This window comes from Pleurodeles waltl, chromosome 8, assembly GCF_031143425.1.
Source record: "Pleurodeles waltl isolate 20211129_DDA chromosome 8, aPleWal1.hap1.20221129, whole genome shotgun sequence".
Taxonomy (NCBI): domain Eukaryota; kingdom Metazoa; phylum Chordata; class Amphibia; order Caudata; family Salamandridae; genus Pleurodeles; species Pleurodeles waltl.
In genome coordinates, this window is record NC_090447.1 from 920,270,990 (window position 1) to 920,291,807 (window position 20,818).

A 20,818-nucleotide genomic window follows, 5' to 3' on the forward strand; every position below is an offset into this window, starting at 1 on the left:
TCAGTGGCTTCCCACACGTCCTTTGTGCAATCGACTGCACACATGTACGCCTTGTGCCACATGCTGCTACTGAAAACCTCTAACGCAACAGGAAGCACACACATTCCATCAACGTGCAGGCCATTGTCGATCACCAGGGATTGATCACCAACATCGTGGCTAAATATCCTGGGAGTGCCCATGACTCATTCATCTTCCGTCACTGCACCATCAATCAACACTTCCAGGATGGACGGTATGGCAATGGACTACTTGTTGGTAAGTACAAAAACCTATTTATATATACACTGCACAGCAACCCACTAGGACACACAGCACATACACCACAACAGCAACATGTCAACAGGAACATCTGTCACACATCGAAAATTACTGTACAGCCTAATGTGAAGACGTCAATGAGTGTGGTTGCCTAAATGTCACCTTGCAAATTGTAAGTGTCCCAATGAACTCTACATTAATACCTTGCCTAAGTCTAAAGGTATGGGATGTCCAGGGCACTTTCATATGAACGTGCTAACAACACTTTCAATTTTAACTCTGCATGGAACTATCATCTCACCCTCAGTGAAGACACATGGCACCTGTATCACAAGTCACAATGCTATGGAGGGCGCACTGTACTGAAAATCCCCAAACATATTGCTGACAAACGGTTAGCAGACAAACACTTGTTCAGCCAAAGGAAACAACACAATGCAGATGGTATAGCCTACAAGCATAGGATGTCACATTAGTACACAAAAGACACACAGACAACACAAGACAACTACTGCCATTAAAGGTCTTTTCAATGGCGCCAGCTACATCAACATGATCCCATTCATTTTCTATTGCAGCTGATCAGGGGTATCGCATCCAGCCATGGATTATGACACCATTTGGCAACCCGAGTACAGCTGCAGAGCGTGCATACAACGAGGCCCATAGGAGGACACGCAGCATTGTCGAGGTTCCGCTGCCTCGACATCACTGGTGGTAGCCTCCTATATTCCCCCGAGATGGTCTGTAGGATCATCCACACATGTGCAATATTGCACAACATTTGTGTCAGAAGAAACATTCCCCTCCTGGAACCAGAGCCAAACATGCCTGAAGAGGAGGAAGAGGAGGATGATGGCCTGCAACAGGAGCGGGAACTACAGAACACAGCTGCTGGTATATGCAGGCGGCAACAGATTGTAAATAATTTCTTCTGAATATGATCACCTTCACCACTTTAGTTAACTATTTTAAATAAACACCTATTATAATCACCATATCATGGTCTGGCTATTCCTTTTTACACAGCTTCATCTCTACTTATCAGAATAAGAGTGTTGCCTCATGGAGCATTGCTGAGATACTGAGTAGGACACAGAACATCCCAGAGCTTATGTGATGCCTACCATACAATGGTCACATACACACACACTCTTAATGACATATATCATGTACATATCTCCTTTGAAGGCCTATAGCAGAGGACCACAACTATTTCACACATACATGTTGAAAGCAAGGTCCAACACAGCATGGTGGTCTATGGTTTCTCACTTCATCAGATTATTCCCTCAGGATGGGCAGAGTATGATGCAATCATGGTCACTGTGCAGATTTCTCTAACTACATAATATCTGGACAGTTGTATTGAGAAGCTACGTTATTTGACAGTAGGGACATTCCAATTATCTACTGCGCAGTTGATATGTCACATTACCCAGAGACAGATTTGTGGTGTAAGTGCTATTTATTGAAAAGTGCTGTAGTGCTATATGTACATTGTCCATTTCTGTGAGTCCATTATAGTGACATTTTCATTTGGTATCCAACACAAGGGTTTACCAAAATTATTTTGTCATGCTGGGGTTGCTGTTTCAGACAGTGCAGAGGGACAGGATTTGGCAATGAGTAGGAGAGAGACAATCACTGGGCTTGGTGACAAGGTATACAGTGGTTTGCAGAACAGTGCTTGAGTACAAATGTTGCAAGACTGGCGTGTTACAAAGCGCAGGACCTTGGTAAATGTCGGCCATGTGGCAGGGACTAGTGCTTCCGGGTACTTTTCCTTGATCTGTTCCATGTCTTCTTCTTCTGATGTGTGTGTTGCCTGCTTTGTCCTTGTTGTTGTTGGTTGTGAAGGGGCAACACACACCTCAGTGTTAGAAGACGTGGAGCCAGACATCCCGGTCACTGCTCCCTGTGAAGGTCTTAAGGGCAGTACTGCTGCAAGGAGGATCTGCTGGTTCTTGAGAATAGCAGCCACATCACAATGGTAGGCAGCCAGGTCGGCCCTGAGGGAGTCATGATTGCATTTGTGCATGTAGTGGAAGGTTTGGGGTTTCAAGGACATTTTGGATGGTCTCCTGGGGAATGTTTATCGGCTCGTCATCCATTTCATCAGGGAAAATCTGGGACAGGCATATCGGCAGGAGATCCATCTTCCTCTGCAATGAAACAGGGTACAATTAGTGTGTCTCTGTTGTGACAATTTTGACGTGACGTGCCTGCCTTTTGATGAATTCACTTTGTGATCTTGTTTTGTATTAATATCTGCAGTCCTTCAGATGGGCATTCTTCCAGGCCCACCTGTGTGTTACATGTATGTTATTGAGTTATCAGACTTGTCAGCCTCATTGCCTCTAGGTGTTGCTTTATGACAAATAGAGAATTGCCACCTTTTTGTCCTACTCGACCCTCCGTGTATATCCATTCTCATGGTGAGACCTTTCACTGGCTGTGAGTGTTCTGATGGCCCTGGCAGCACACTTAACTATCAGGACCTGCCCCAATCCCTGATCTTTCACATCGACTTAATTGTGATTGACATGTAGCATATCCTATACATGACAATGTTATGGTGTGATATGGATGTTGACATTGTTAATGTGTCCTGCTGATGTTGGGTGATGTGTGGTACATTGGATTGCCCTGATAATCGTATCAGTGTCCTATTTCCCCCTCTGACTGTGCAGGTGTATTTCAGTGACCAGTTACATGTGTCCCCTCCTCAATGCTGTTGTCTGAGCAGTATGACATTTGTGATGTTGCCTTGTTACCCAGGCACAGGATAGACCCTGACATATGCAGCATGGATGTGTCCTTAGTGCTGTGTCGCTCCTATTGTTGTTTACATTGGCTGATGTTGGCGGCAACTATGGGCATTGACATTTGAGTGTACTGGGGCCTTTGTCTTGTTTCTGGAGATTGTTGCAGTTGTCATCCTCACCCCCTAATTTAGGTATGTATGTTCCATGGGGAGGTTACTGCCATTGGCTACTTGAGCTGCACACAGATCAGAGGTGGTAGTGGCAACTGTTGTTGCAGTTACATTGCAGTTGTCGGTTTGGCTAGAGGATTGCTAATAGGGCCCTAGTTAACGTAGGAGGTATGTTGGCTGATGAGTGCCAGGATGTCAGTTTGACGTAGTGGCCTTCCCTCCTGTCGTGGCTTTCGCTTTGCTCCATCGTTGGCATGACAGCATGCCCCCATGGGACTGTTGTTGGTGTAGTGTAATGGTGTGCCCCAGCTTATTTTTGTGCAGGCCATGCCCCCCTGCCGGGCCCCTTTACCCATGCCACTCCATGTATATGATGACTTACATGCAATGTGTAGTAGGTATTCCCCCCCCCGGTTGCAGTTGACATTATTGCATTATGATTCCCCATGCGACTTACCCTGCATGTGCGTTGTGTCGTGGTAGTCTGCGCTGTCCTGTCCTTGAATCCCTGTGACGATCTCCTCAGGGATGACGGCTGCAACCATCTCCTCCATGTGGTCCAGGGCCTCCTGGTGTGCTGGACTCCCCCTCCAGTCTGCAGTGCTGCCTTCCTGTTCCTGGCCATCTTTTCCTTGGTCCTGCATTTGCAGTCATGCCAGCGTTTCTTGCACTCGATGACTGTTCTGCGTACTTCTGCCACACTGTTAATCTTGTCAACAATTTGTTGCCATATAGCCTCTCTCCTACTGATTGGCAACTTTGAGGTGACAAACAGTTGGTGCTGGTGTTCCGTCACCTCTTTAACCAGGATTTCCTGCTCCTCTGCACTGAAGCAACACTTTCTTTTCTTCTTATAAGTGTCCTGGTTCTTGTGTGGATCCTCCTGGCTGGTTCCTCGTCTGCTGTCATCATCCTGGGGTCTGTAGTGGCATCTGGGATTCATTTTGTCTCTCCTCTGGTTAACTGGCAGTGTTCGTGTTTTTTTTTTCACGCTTTTGCGTCAACAAACGGCGCATATCCGGTTTGCAGTGTCGTAAATCGCCCCAGAGTCATTTCCGCTGCGTTAACGTTGTTTTCCTTTACGACTTGATGCCGCGGTGTGCATCAAAAATAATGACTCCCACCTGTTGTTTGCGCCGCCGTGCGTCAAAGTATAAATATGACGCTCGCACCGCGCACCAAAATGGTGTTAGCCGGCGGTAATTTTTTGGACGCAAAACTGCGCCGGCGCAGTTTTGCGTCAAAAAGTATAAAGATGGGCCTGAATCTTGAATACTCTCTCCTACTCCCGGCCAAGCTCTGTATAATAGCAGATAGCAAATCACATTTCTTTTCCACTCCAGAAGTGGCATGGGAATTGCTGGAGTTCACAGGCAGAATCAGTGGTAGAGAATTGGAAAAAACTCAGGCAGCGTCAAGGAGCAGGTGAATTTGTGGAAAATGCGCCCGCAGGACACGTGATGCTACCCTGGAGAGAGCGAAGCATGTCCCTGATATGGAGCAGATCATTCAGGAGCGACGAGAGGCACTACAGTCGGCGATGGCCATTAACTCTCCCTCGACGGCTTCGGAGATGGGAACAGAAGCCTCACAGTCCAATAGCGAGGAACTTGCCACACCAGACCGTCTCTCTAAGGTGGACTCCCCGGTGCACCTGGGGGTGAACCCACATAGAGCGGATGAGTTGTTCTAGTCCGTCCCTGCACTTATCATAACCCCTGGACGCTCATATGGCTACACGTCCATTACTCCCCCAGTCTCTTTAATGACCAACCCATGCCTTGAGAACTAAATTGTATTATATGGCTGATCTGGTTGGTTGGGGGTGCACCTGTGCAATGATTGGGAGGCTCCCGGATGGGGCACCTCGGTCCCTCCCCCACCACTCTCCTCCTGCGCCCCTGTTCTTTTCCCCTCTTTATGGTCACCAATATACACTGGCCCCGTGCACGGTCATTCGCGCATACAGGAAAATGAGCTTCATTGCACACCCGTCTTTTAGGCACACGGCCCACCCCACTCTCCTGCCCGCGGAGATTCATCATATACAGTTGCTTGGTTGACCCAGTTGGTTATATGGTTTGGGTGGGTGCTTGTTGCTCCTTTGCTCTGATGGTATTGAATTTTTCTTGTTCTTTTGGAGAGCATATTCTAGCAGCCTGATGGAGTGTTGGAACCCTGTTACTTCATACATCACCCCGCATGCGTGGCCGACGCTGTTAGTTAGCCGCACTCATTACCAAAACCCACCATGAGCACCTACACCATTGTTAAATGGAATGTGTGCAACATACACACACCAAAGAGAAGGTACTCAATACACTCCTACCTTAAAAGACACTCAGCGCACATCACTTTCCTGCAGGAGACCCACTTGGCGCTTCCTGAGGTGCCCCGTCTGCGGCGTAGATGGAGAGGCCAGTTATATGCGACAGGATATTCCTCCTTCGCAAGTGGTGCTCTGAATTGGATCAGACCGGGTACACCTTTTGTGGAAGAGGGCCAGATAATTGACGAGCAGAGGCGGTACGTGCTGGTGTGGGGACGACTTGCGGGCCAGGCACTGGTGTTGGGCACCATTTATGCACGAACTTGGATCAGGCCTCCTTTCTCCACACTTTGTCTCACCAGTTGTCAGGGTGGAGCGATTACCCCTGGCTCCTGCAAGGGGACTTTAACAGTGTACTGGACCTGGATCTAGACCGCTACTACTCGGGCGGCGGTGCAAGCTTTAAACACCTGGGCCACAAATTGGCGCCTGCTGGACATATGGCATCACCGTAACCCCACTGACAAAATCTATTCCTATAATTCTGCCTCACATTCGCTGCATGTGCAACTAGACAGAATAATGTGCACTCATTATTTATACACTGCAATCCAAGACACTGACTACTTAGGACGCACACACTCAGATCATAACCCACAAACAGCATGACTAGGATGGGATGCCTCTCTCCCAGCGATCCCCACCTGGAAGCTCAGACCCGATCTTTTGGAAGACGCAATGTTTAGAGCATCATTAGAGGAGGCAATCCCCGAATACTTTGAGCACAACAGAGGCATGGCATCCTCCGGTTTGGTGGAGTGGGATGTCTTTAAGGTTTTCATTAGAGGCCACTGTATGGGAATGCAGTGGAGTCAGCGACGCTCCGTCGAAAATGAACTCGCTTGGATGGAACGAACCCTGCTGTGCCCTGAGCAAAAGGCTGCAAGGGGGCCCAGGGAGGTGGCTCTCCTGTCGGCGGCGAGGACGGAACACCTCGCTCTATTGGACAGACTGCGCTGCCTAAACTATGCTGCCCACTCGGCTCGCACACATGCGTCAGCGGATAAATCGGCCAGGCTTCTGGCATGGCTCACCAGGGGCGAGCGGGAGAGTGGCCCAATTGTAGGAATATTCTCAGTGTCGGGCACAGTGCTTCACACACCCTCAGAGATACATGCAGAGTTCTCGCACCATTATGGAACCATCTATCGCTCGGTTGCGCAGTCGCGCAGACAGGACTGTACTGAATACCTCTCGGCAATCACACTACCCCGACTGACAGCAGCGCAATGCGCCACACTAGAGGAACCTCTTGAGCTCTCTGAAATACAGGCTAGCATTCATGACCTCTCTGCGGGCAGAACTCCTGGCCTGGATGGTCTCTCTGCCGACTTCTATAAGACCTTTGCCACTGTCCTTACGCCCCACCTTCTCCGAGTGTATGAAGAGTATGTGCAGAATCACAGAATGAGGTGCTGTTGGTGTCGCTCCCTAAGCCAGGGAAGTACCCTCTGGAGCTTGGCTCCTTTCGTCCATTAGCAATGCTTAATACAGACTATAAAATACTAGCCAAGATGCTGGTGGCGCGAATGGCGCGAATGGTGCCGGACCTCGTACACGCGGACCAGAACGGCTTTGTGCCTGTACGGGACACATCACACAATATCAGGAGGCTGTTTCGTTTTATGCATTACACGACACAGGAATGGCTAATGGCGGGCTGTCTGGTTCTTGACCTGGAGAAAGCCTTAGATTCTTTGGAATGGCCATATCTCTTTGGAGTTCTGTGGCACTTTGGCCTTGGTCCCCTTTTCCTCCGTATGATCAAATTGTTATATACGAGCCCACGAGTCCGGGTCAAGACGAGCAGAGGTATCTCGGAGCCCGTAGAGATGCGCAGAGGCACCAGACAGGGCTGCCCTCTTTCACCGCTGCTGTTCTCTCTTGCCATGGAGCCCCTAGCTGAGATGCTCCACAGCCATGGCCCTCATTGGGGCATTCAACTGGGAGATGGTATACATACAGTGTCACTGTATGCTGACGACCTCTTACTTTAGAGATGTCACCCGGATCCCTCCTGATGTTGGGACAATCTTGCAGCAATTTGCCAACTTTTCTGGGCTACGGGTCAACTGGGCAAAATCCTGCCTTTTTCCCTTTGACCCTATACTCCCAGACCCGCGGCTGGGAGTTCCCTGGCAACCACACACGTTTAGATATCTGGGCATCCAAATTTATTATCGAAAAGAGGGCCTGTTTGATGGAATCCTTAGAAGGGCAGTGTCATCCATTAGATCCCAGATGGTCTTCAGGCAAACACTGCCACTATTAATGGCAGGCAGAATTGCTCTTTTGAAAATGATCGTGCTGCCACGACTGTTATATTACTTTTCCAATCTTCCACATTATGTGCCGGTCAGTTTCTTCAGAGAGCTGGAACCTAAGTTAAGAGAATTCATTTGGAACAAAGGGCACTGTAGAGTGGCGCTTAAGAAACTGAATCTGCCATTGGCACAAGGTGGGCTCTCGGCTCCTAACCTGGAGCACTACTACTTAGCGTTGCAGCTTCAGTGGGTGTCCAGCTGGCTAGCGGGGCTCCATCTTTCAGACATGGCAACTACTACGGGACCCTGGTCTCTATTAAGAGTAATGAATCTATTCCATCTGCTAGCGCGCTTGGCACCACCAGAGGTGCTTCTTCTTAAAGTGGCCCACAGCTGCTATCGTAGGTCCCTACGACTCACAAGTGGGATCATTCCATTTGCCCCGTGCCTCCGGAGCAGTAACTGGGGTGGAACTAAGGACTTGGCACAATGGAGAACTGCACACTTTGGGCGACCTGTATAGCGAGGGAGAACTGATTCCGTTTGACACTCTGGTTGCCGACACGGGCCTCCCTGCCGGACAGTTTCTATCATATTCCACACTTCTATGTTCATTATCAAAGGAGTAGGGAGATTTAACGACAGCTCCCTCGACCCATTTGCTCATACAATATATACAGGTAATGGGACAGGGCAGAGATCTAATCATGTGGTTCATGGAAGCTCTCAGAACTCACTCAGTGTGCAAGACGATGCACTGCGCACAGCTTGGGAATGCGACTCAGCGGCACCCTTCACAGACAAGCAATGGGCGTCTGTCATTGCTGGGCACACTAACATACCCCGCAAATCCAGATTTAGACTTATACAATTTTACATAATACAAAGGGCATATCTCACGCCAGCTCGTATTAATAAATATTTCATTCGCTCTGACGCAGCCTGTCTCTGATGTAAATGTGCAAATACAGATCTCTTACACATGCTGTGATCCTGCCCCTCCCTACATAGTTACTGGGTAGCTGTGGTCAACAGTTTGACAGTGTGCACAGAACGCGTCATACAGCTTAAATGGGAGAGTTGTGTGCTGGATCTTTTCCCTAGGGGCCCTCACCACAGAATTACCACAAGATTCCTAGATTTGGGATTTATAACAGCAAAAATACTTATAACTCATAGCTGGAGATCGGTGAAAGCTCAAAATGTGCTGGCCTGGAAGCGATCATTTGTGACATGGGCGGGCGCTGAGGGGGTGGCACTGAGGAGAGAGGATATGCTTGCCCTGCGCAAATATCCACTGTCAGACAGCTGGGACGCCATGATGACACACTGACAATCTCTAGAGGGCGATCCCACAGTGGTGGGGACAGACTAGAGTCACAGGTCAGCCCAGAGTACATCCGACACAGGTGGCAGTAGGTGAAGCTCACTGATATGCCATCCATGCATTCCACTCTGATTCCAACCAGCTTAATTTGAGGCATGGTGTTCACTAAACAACAGGGACCCACCCGCTGCTCAGCGCTACACTAACGCATGCATACAATATTGAGAACAGTTCCACACACAAGGGGATATCGCACTACCACCTTCACAAACCAGTAAATAATGCACTCCACTGTTTAAGCAGGTTATTGTTCCTATTTGTTGTTACTCCGGGATCTTCAATTGTAAATAATTGTTCTCCCGAATGCAAGACAAGGGGCAGTAAATGGCAGTAATGTTGTCTAGCTAATATACTGTGCCTAAACCCAGAGACCTGATTTCCGCATTGCGCAAAAGATCTCTACCAGAGTCCGGGCAAAGCTTGTTACCTGTATAATGACAAACATCAGCTTAGATAGCCCGTTTAATAGCCAAACTAAAGTCACAGTAAATGCACAAGGGGACGTAAGCTCTGTTCGCGTACCGATGTAATGCGTTGTTGTTGCAAATATTCACTGTGTGGCTATAATCATAATGTCTAAACGGTATGAGATAATTGATATAAAATCCTGAAACACCAATAAAAAGATTCCTGAAAAAAATGAGGTGAGCAACTAATTGTTGCACTTACCTCCCATTCCTTTACAGGACACTCCACATATCCGAACCATAATTGGTTGTTGATGCCAGTGATGAATCCAACTACTCCAAGGGAAGTCCGCTTCAATGAGGCCTATGTAAGAACAAGGTGGGAAGTGGAGAGGGTTTTTGGGTTCATGAAGACCAGATTTAGGTGTCTTCACCGGACTGGAAGAGCCCTCTTCTCCTCACTGTGAAAAATATGTCAGATAACTGGGGCATGCTGCATACTCCACAACCCTGCCCTCCAGAGGAACATCCAGTACATCCTAGAGGAGGGGAAGCCTGCAGTGCCACCTGGTGAGGATGACAGTGGTGAAGAGAAAAAAGCTGACTTGCAGGAAGATCTCATCAACAGCTACTTCTCATGAGTGTATGTCATGCGATGTAATAACTGTGACTGTACAATGAACTATAGCTGTGAGAATGTGTGAGTGTTTATCAACAACTAGAGAGCTGTTACTCTGCAATATTCAGCCAAAGCTGCCTGAAGAGTAAGCCTTTGTCATATCCCCACCTTGATGATGTTTCTTTGTTTGTGTCAGTTTCATTGCAGCATAATTACATTTCCAGTAGCATGCTATGTAATTTGCCTAATAGCTAAACTTACAAGCCTATACTCCTTGTTTTGTCCTTGTACAGGTATCTTCACTATGACATCCTCATATGGCATATTAAAGTTGTGGCTTTGGTTGGTATCTGATGCTGTTCTGACATACAAAGTGGACATGGATTGTTCCAGGTAATGTAGATGACAGATTTGAGATGTATAACACCTGGGTCAAGGCAACTTGCACAGTGTTTGAGTGCAAGGTCTGAAGTGCAGATTGGTTTGCTTTGTGTTCTGTGTTGGGCCGACTGTGCCATTTGTATAATCATGTGGGCATAAAATAAGTTATACATCGATTGCGAGCAAGTCACTCACATTCACATTGGCTAAACACTATTCTTTATGGCCTGTATCTAGCTGTAGATATGTTTCGTCATTGCAGACCGCAGTGCCTGTGCATCAACACTGACATATGTTTGTGTCATACCACCAGATGCATGGTCATTGGATTGTGGTGGCCCTGAGTCAGGGACTTTTGTACTGCCATCTGTCTGTATCTTGGTCTTGGTGATGTTGGATTACTTTGGTGTGGTGTGTGACAAGGTTCAAGCTGCTGACATCATCCACTTTAATGTTTGCCTATTCTACAGCACAATGTCTGACAAATCCCTTGCTTCAGTGGTCTGTACCCTGGAATTTGTACTTTGATTTAGTATAAGTCACACATTCTTAAGTCATAAAGGTCCGACCGATGTACAGCCTATGTGCTATACACTTAAATACAATGTTTCGTGTGACCAGACACTTGTGATAATGTGTTTGTATGGAATGGTTGAAATCCTCAGCAGGAAACTGTGTACCTGTAACATATTCTTCCTTGTACATGTAAGTAATGGCTACATCATATGGTTAACATGGTCTTACATCTCTACATAGCAAATTGTTGAAATTAAGCAAGGCAACAAAGAGTTTGTCATGGGTGAATTTATTACAGTGCTGTTGCAGTAAATAACATTTTGACAGAAAAGGTGAAAAAAATAAAGTGAAAGTGCCAGTCGAGGTGAATAAAAACATTGAAGTTGATGTAACATCATTGGGAGTCCAAAGTCCAGAGTACTCCTTCCATTGGAACTGGTGGGTAGTTCAGGATCGTCAACCGAGAGAATGTGTGGCACACAAAGGAGGTCTTTAAGGAAGAGGTCACTTGCTGGCACTGGTGGGGGTCTTGCCATCCGAACCTCCTGGATTCTTTGTCAGACGTTTCCGCTTGTGTGGTTGGGGGGAGCTGCTGCTACAGAGGCAGGGGTGTCTGGGGCTTGTTTCTCTGGCAGGATCTCCCTTCCAGGGGCTGTCACCAATGAACAAGGATCTGATGCACCAAAGGAAAGGGTAAAGTAATGTTTTAGAGCCTTGCTCAGGGTGGTGTTAATGTCCCTCCTCACCCCTGTTAGGGAGACTATGTTGGCATTGTGAGCCTCCCACTGTTCAGGTATTTCCCTGTGCAGATTCCTCTGCAGCTGCTTGATTTCCTAGAGTTCAGTTACTACCTGGCCCATCACACCTTGGGACTCCTGATAGACCTCCAAGATGTCGCTGATGGTGTCCTGGCCAGGAACAGTCCCAATAGACTCACCCCACTGGCACACACCATACCTCTAATACACCCTACCCCCATGGGCCTGTACCCATGCCACACTGGCCCTTATGCCACTTGTTCCTGGACCCTCATTGCCTGAAGTGGTATGCTGCAACTCAAGATCCAGGTCTGTGGGGGGCAAGAGATGGTAGACACTGCCCTTGGGAGACAGGTTGGGGGGCAAATGGATACCTGTGATGTTGAAGCAACTGGGCTGGGGGGTGTTGATGTGGCCACAGTGAGATTCACAGTTGGCATCTGAGCAGATTGCTCAGAAGGGCCAGAACCGTTCTCCATGTCTAGACATCCAGGAGTGTCGTCTTCTCTGAGGACTTAATGTAGAGGGTAGTGGCAGTCCCTTCTGTGGTCTCTGTGTGCCCAGTGGCAGCTAGACCTGTTGATGTGAAAGATACAATGCTACTGGCTGTATTGTGAAATCTACCTCCAACAATTTAGTGTTACATTAAGCCTTGATCTTTTACAAAGTTATTGTGCAGTTAATCTTCTTGTGGCAATTGGCCTTGACATTGGTTGTATTGACCTAACATTTGTGAAGCATGTCAATTCCATCTAAGACAAGCAGCTACTAATATGTGCAGGTCATTAGCCCTTGGGAGGATCGCCTGAGAATGCCACCTCACCAGCAGGTCAGGCAAAACAGTGGCTTGGCATGATATGTCTCTGGCCATTTTGAGGCCTAGTTGATTGTTATGCAGGCACACCCAGGACTATGTTGTATTTGTGACTGAAGTCATCATGTGCTGCATGCATTGTGAATATGTCTGCTGCCAATACCATTCTGGTGATGCATCTTGAGGCCTTTGGGATAATTGTTTTACACACCTAGGGTCCCAATTCACAAAGGTAAGCTTACACTTTTGGTCTAAGTTTAGACCAAAAGTGTAAGTTTATGACTGTTTGGTATTCACAAAGGTTAGCTATGAGTAGTATCTTTACGTCTACACTCTGGGTGGATTCTCCGCACTCAGACAGTCATCGGCACCACAGTTGTAATTAGTGTAATCACATGCTCCTTCACATAGCCAAGCCCACCTGTAACCCAGACCCCAATACCAGATAAAAGCAGCACACAAGCAAGGCTCGGGTTTCTGTAGAACCACACTGTGTCTGCCTGTCATGCATATCCTGATCCATAGTGCCCACTAGGAAGACACAGAGGAGGAGGCCACCATGATCCTGAATTTCATTGTGAGGAACTACAAGAGACTGCATTGTCTCCCTCCCTACAGGAGCAGTTCCTCACAGAAGGCAGCTCTATGGCAGCAGTTTGCCATGGCAGTCACTGCATTGGGGAGGGACATCCAGATCACAAATGACATCCAGAAGAAGTGGCAGGATGAGAATAGGAGGGTGAAGGAAAAGTACTCCAGGATAGAGGTGGCCAGGGCTCTCCCAGATGTACAAACTGGAGCCAGCCTCCAACTCACCCCACTTAAGAGAGATGTCCTCTCCATCATAGACCCCAGCTGCTCCATGGGCTGTCTGTGACAGATGACCTCAATGTGGTGCCATGTATTTTGCAATGTAACTAACAATTACACCAATTGACTAATCTGTGTGATACTCTTTAAATATGCCCATGAATGGTGTCACAAATAAGTGCTATCTGAATGCTGACTCAGCCACTCACGCGTTGCAGCTAATCCATTACGCTGCACGTACCAGAATTCTTTAACATGGCAACAGAAATGTACAATACCTCAGTGCCAAACAGTGAGCCATCACTGCTGCCTCATACACTTCACGCTGGTGTATGGTAATAGAAAAGGTCCCTTATTCAATTATCACTCCTGTTGGCATGTAGATACTGCAACATGCATGAGTGAGACTTCTGGCCAACACCACCCACTGGGCGCACATTGGACACTGGTAATCATACATGAAAATGGCTTCACAAAAAGCTTTTGCTCCTAATCTGTGTTGTAAATATCCGCAGAATGTGGTGTATGTCTAATGTCAGTATTGTCCCTTATCCCCACATGCTCATATATGGTTCATAAGAGTATGCCACACACCTACCTGACTTGTTGGACAATGGTATGTGTACCAAATTTTAATGTGTATATTACCTACCTGAGGGTTCATATGGCCCTCACATATGTCTATGGGGGTAATTATGACGCCGGCGGTGGCTGCCAGACCACCGACAGCATGGCACTGCAGGACTGCTAAATTTTGGCACTGGTAGTGAACTGTCTGTATTGCAGCCAGTTCACCGCCTGTACCACCAGGGTGGTAGGACCGCCTGGCCGAAGGTAGACCACCTTTGACCCAGCAGTCCACCAAACACCATCCGCGGTATTATATGCATCCTCACCACCAGGGATTCTGTGGCAGCAGCCCTGTCATGGAATGCTGGCGGTAGCCCCACCGCAGAATCCCTGGCAGTAACGATGCTGGCGACAGGAATGCTCATTCCTGTCACCACTGCAGGACTCCCCAACTCCCCTGCTATGTAGGACCCTCCCCCCACCCCGACCCGATCTTAAGACGCCCACCCCCACAAATCGTGACACCCCCTACCCCGATCTCCAGTCTAACACCCCCATCCCATCCCAATTCCAACACCATCCCACCCCTACATACACGCATTCACACACGCACAAATCCACTTGCATACACAGAAACACACACAATACCCCCTCCATTCACACAAACCCACACCCCCATTCATGCACACAACACTCAACACCTCCCTCCCCGTTGGTCGATCACCTTAACTGGTGGTCGTGGTGGTTGTTCGGGAGGGAACAGGGGTCCATGGCACTTGGTCTGCCGCCAGTGACAAGCCAAAACAACACCACCACTCCTACTACTAAATCGTAATAGGCGTGGCAGTGTTGTGTTGAGGTGGCGGTGCCAGCGGAGCAACCTCCACTGCACGGCCAACTGTCAGTATGGCTGCTGGCGGCTCTCTGCCCAAATTACAGCAGAGAGCTGCCAGCAGTCATAATATGGTGGTCGGATGATCGCCATCACTTGGGGTCTTGGGGCTGGTGGGACTTCGGCAATCTACATTTTAGACCGCCAAAGACAAAATGAGGGCCTATGTCTTGTATGGGTCAAGGCTGGAGGTCCACATGTGACAAGTCACAATGACTCACCTCACAGGTGTAAGGTGTTTGTGCCCTCCCAGGTATACATGTTGCTATCACTCTGGGGAACTGTCACAAGTATTCCCATTCTTCATGGATGACATGCAAGTGGAAAATGAGGCAACACAGTGATTTTTCCACCCAACACACACTCAATACAGCTCACCTTGTACTATGCAAAGTGGCCTGATGTGGCCTCGTAAACATGATTCACTTGTGTGTGCAGCTGGAGTTGCACAAAGAGTGACCCTCTGGGGCCTTGAGGGGCTCATGAATTTGTCCCCAAGTAGATCATGGAGTGGTAGAGACACAATCTGTTCCTGAATTCCTGACTTGGAAACTTGTGGACAAAAAGCCAGGAAACAACTGTTAAAGCTATTCAACTTGGTTGTAGAGGAGAGGAAGACTAGACATCTGGTGGTTGAAAAGCAAATTGTGAAAACAGAAAAGCTGGAACAGCCCAGCGCTTCTACTTGAGCAAGCAGTGGGCTCTTTTACTACTGTCAATCTCCCTTTGCCAGCAATACCACAAATTAATGAACCTCTGAATAGAGGACAACAGGATGTGTGCTGACCAGGACTGTATACAATGTCAGCTTACATTGAACATGAAGTCAGAAACACAGGCTAAAAGTTAAGTGCACAGCAGAGATGTCTGCCCACACAGTCCATATTTAGCAATGTGGTCCTGTTGGGGGGTGGTAAACAAATGTCACCCATACCATGGTTGATAATTCTGTATATTAAACATGTACCAGTCAATGTACTGACAAATTCTGATGTGCAAAATTCCCCAGCTCTGTATGTTCAGAAAGACTCCTTTACAAAGTAGCAAATTAGCACATAACATATCATACTTAGGATGCATGATGCCAATGAAGATGTGGGTGTGTCCAGAGGTAGCCAGTGCAGGACACTCAAGTTATTTCCGTCACATTACTCTCAGGGACGTCCAATGAAATGTTTGCCTATGAGTGTGGAAAATAGTTGATCGGCGACTTGGTGTAACATGTAGATCATTGGCACATATCTCTAACATGTGGAATCATCACCATAATCCTTTGCTATGGATAATGAATATGTAGGTTATGTTACAGCTGCAGCCAGGACAACATCAGTGATAAGGATGACACCATCTAGGGATTTAGCAGACGTCTTGTCTGCAGCAGGGAAACCCACTGCCATCCAGCCATCAGGTAACTGTGCTATATGGTGCAGTAGTTGGAAATGGCCTTTCTGCAGGGTCAACTCCAAACTTTTTGCCTTCCTCTTTTTCTTTTTTCTGACCTAATTTTTGCTGGCTTTAGGACTCTGTGCACTTTACAACTGCTAATCAGTGCTAAAGTGCATGTGCTCTCTCCTTAAAACATGGTGACGGGGGGGCGGAGTCTGGCTGCCGTCTGAAATGGCCGCCTCAAGGTAGAGCTCCGAGGCTCGAGGGGAGAAGGATTACCCAAACAGCTGTCAAAAAGCCTCCTTGGAGTCAGAATGAAAGGAAATATACATGCGATAACAGCAACATAACTCTGAAGTTATTTTCCAAGTAAGAAATGCCAGTTAAAACGGAGTTCTTAATTGAAGCCCTGAAGCCGGGCTACACTGCCCCTCAGCTGAGCAAAGAACAACACTTTCTGTCAGTACACAGAGTCAGCTGCTGAAGAGATAAGGGGCTTTCTTCGTGTTTAGGGAATTAAATAACTGTTGACCTTTGGTTGAACTCTCCACACAGCACAGGGAAGCCTCTGACAAGTCTCAACTCTGAGGTATTTTCTCTTCAATTAACTGTTCAGACTTCTTACGTAAATATGTGAGCACAGGATTTTCTTGTCAGCCAAGTGTGTGGAGCAAATGCAGTTCGGAAAGTGAGTGTTGCACACCATTTCTGCAGCTGAGAGACTCTGTGAAAGTTACTCATTCTGTCATGAAATACAGCCAGTTTCTTAACAGATAAGTGGAATTCCCTTTCTTGAAAGTTAAAAGGCTGCTGTTGGGGAAACATATGGACTTTCACTTCTGAGGTATTTCTCTTCATTTGACAGTTTAGAGTCTGCTACGCAATTAAGTAAATGCTGGAATTCCTATCAGCAGAGGGCGTAAAGCGAATCTGGATAGGCAGGCAAAACATGTGAGCTATTTCTGATGCACTGATTCTCAGGGACACCTGTCTGAAAGCATTCAGTCATTATTTTTTAAAATTATAGAAGTCTGTGGCAAAGACTAATTCTGTCAGGAAACACAGTCAGCTGCTGGTGAGATAAGTGAAAAGGCTGCTGTAAGAGAAGCCTCTGACAACTCTCAATTCTGAGGTATTTCTCTTCACTTAACTGTTCAGGATCCATTACGTGATTATGTAAGCGCAGGAATTTCTTGTCTACAGGTGTGTGGCGTAAATACAGTTTGGCAAGTGAGTGTTGTACACCATTCCTACAGCTGACAGAGTTTGTGAAAATTAGTCATTCTATCAGGAATTCTGCTTCTGAAGAGATATGTGAAATTCCTTTCCTTGAATGTCGAAAGGCAGCTGTATGAGAAGCATGTAAACGTTCACTTCAGAGATATTTTTCTAAATCTGACAATTCAGACTCTACTACGAAATTACATAAACGCCGGAATTCCTATCAGCAGAGGGGGTAAAGTGAATTTGGGTAGGCAGACGAAAACTGTACAACATTTCTGATGCACTGTTTCTCAGCGACACCTGCTTGAAAACATATAGCCATAATTTTAAAATCCCAGATGTCTGTCACCATTTACAGTGTTAATATCTACCGACTTTGTGAGTCAATTAGATATCATATTTGATTACTAAGCTGTACTTATTTATTGTCTTCTCTAACATTAAAATATAACAGTATGGCCAGTGGCAAATCTAATAGAAAGCCTTTGTTTACACAAATAGTAGGGAACACTGTACCTCCAGGCACGTCTACTGTTGTCCCACAAGACATTGCGTCTATGGACCTTATTTTAAAAGCGATCTCTGCCGTGGGGCAAAGATTGGGATCTATGGATGTAAAAATTTCAGATCTCGCAACAGAAATGAAGACAATACAGATGGATCTAAACTGTTTTCATACAAAAGTGGAAATTTTAGATCAAAGAACCACTTTTTTGGAAGAGAAATTAGATAATGCAGAGTATTGGGGTCCGGATATCTGGCACCTAAAACAAAAAGTTATAGATTTGGAAGACAGGGCCCGAAGAAATAACATTAGTTTTTATGGAATTCCAGAAAAAATGGAAGTCAATAATGATGTGAAGAACTTGCTACTAACGTTAATACCGCGGCTACTGAACATATCTTTTGAGCATCCCCTTGAGTTGCAGAGAGCTCACAGAATTCGATCAAGAACTTCAACTTCAACTCTTGAATCTAGACCTCGATCGATTATAGCATGCCTCTTACGCCATGAACAGGTCCGCCAAATATTAACAGCTGCTCGTAAACATGGTCCGTATGACTTGGAAGGCCATAAAGTATTTATTGCTGCAGACTTCTCCACTGAAACCAATGCCAAACGAAAAGCGTTCCTGCAACTTAGGCCGAGACTTCGCAAATGGGATATCAAATATGGTCTTTTAGAACCTGCCACAATGTGGATCACAATGGATGGGAACTCAAGGTACTACACGGAGCCTGAGGATCTGGTATGCTTCCTGGACAGTTTGGATGACCAACATATGGACTCAACGCCACTGGACAAAACATCTATGAATAGTCCGCTTCAATTACAGAAAGATCCACAAAGCCATCGCACCGGTAGATTACACGTCCGTACCTTTAAGAAACAGTTTGACAGAGATAAAGCAGTCCACTGCGTAAAGTCACTCACACAGGAAAATCCCAGAGACAAATCGAGATCACCTCTAAAGTCACCCACGTCTTTTAATAAAGTAACTGATGCTCAACCTTCCACTATCAATTCTTCCAGCTAGATGAGTATATTTATACATGCTATGTATTAATATAATGTTATTAGTGTTTTACTACAATTATTAATTCTGATGGATATGATTTATTTCCTATCCTCATATATTGCTGTTCAATAACCATGTACATTTCCTACTGTGTTTGTATTTGCAGATTTTCTCTTGGATAGATTTTATAACTCCATGGAGTGTTTGTTCGTATAATTTATTTACCATGAGTGGTTTTCCTTTCCTCCCCTCCAGAGTCTGGGTTTCGAATTGAGGTTTAGACCCACCGACGAAAGATACATATTATTTGATCTGCAGCGTTTTTTTACATTCTAGCACTTAGAACGGTGTACTTACACTATTTAGAGTTTAGTGTTAACAATATTTTATGATTATAGTTCCACATATTGGTTTCAGGTTTACTATACTCCAGATATTTATTTATTTATTTATTTATTTTATTTTTTCCCTCCAGTAAGTTCTCATTATCACATTACCATATAGTTTATCTACTTCCTTTTCCCTTTTTTAGCATTTTGACTCTGTTTCACACAGTACAAATATACTCTAACATTTTTAGTCATCATCATGACAACAAGTCCTATGCAAATTGTCTCTCTCAATGTCAATGGCTTTACTAATTACATTAAAAGGAAGAAAATTCTTTCCTATTTAGCCTCCAAACATACTGATATTGCTCTCATCCAGGAGACTCATCTATCTGATATAGAATCAGAAAAATTAAAACGAGATTGGGTAGGCCAGATACTTTACAGCTGCAAATCTCCTTCTCACATATCAGGAGATGCTACATCCCACACTACTACTAGGAAAAGTGGTGTAGCCATTCTAATACGGAAAACACTGCAATGCCAAATACTTCAGTCATGGTCAGATGAGGATGGTAGATTTGTTTTAGCGAAGCTTAAAGTTGGTAACAATATATTAGGAGTGGGTTCCATATATGCCCCTGTTGGGACTAAAGCCCCCTTTTTCCTTCATCTAAATAGAATTCTAACAGAAATGGGAATTTCCAGAATAGTTTTGGGAGGCGATTGGAATCTTGCGCCAGATGTGATCTTAGACAGGACAGGTCCCCTGGACACAACTCATGGTAGAGATAGAGCCATACTGGGAGACATCAGAGAAGATCATGGTTTGATCAATATCTGGCGTTTACTACATCCATCAGATAAAGGGTTTACATATCACTCAACAGTACATGATTCCCATTCTAGAATAGATTACTTCCTTATTTCACATTCTATTACACCACAAGTACTAGATTGTGATATTTTAGAAATTGCACTGTCGGATCACGCTCCTATCAGTCTCCAGCTTGATTGGGGTCTGAAACGCCCTTGTAGGAAACCATGGCGATTAAACATATCGCGCTACAAACTACCAGCAGAAAAGTCACAATTACAATCACATTTGACTACTTATATGAAAGATAACAAAGGATCAGTTTCTTCTCCACAAATATTATGGGCAGCCGCAAAAGCCACTATTAGGGGGCAAATTATGAGGGATTCTGCCATAACAAATAAACGCAGAATAGAACAACAGGCCATTTTGGAAAATGATATCAAAACACTGACACATACTCATTTTAGTAATCCAACTGAAGCTTCCAGATGCAGATTGGAAAAAGCGAAGATGGAACTTAATACACTATATACTTCCAAAGCAGAAGATATGCTATATAGACTTAAGGCTCACAATTATGAACAAGGAGAAAA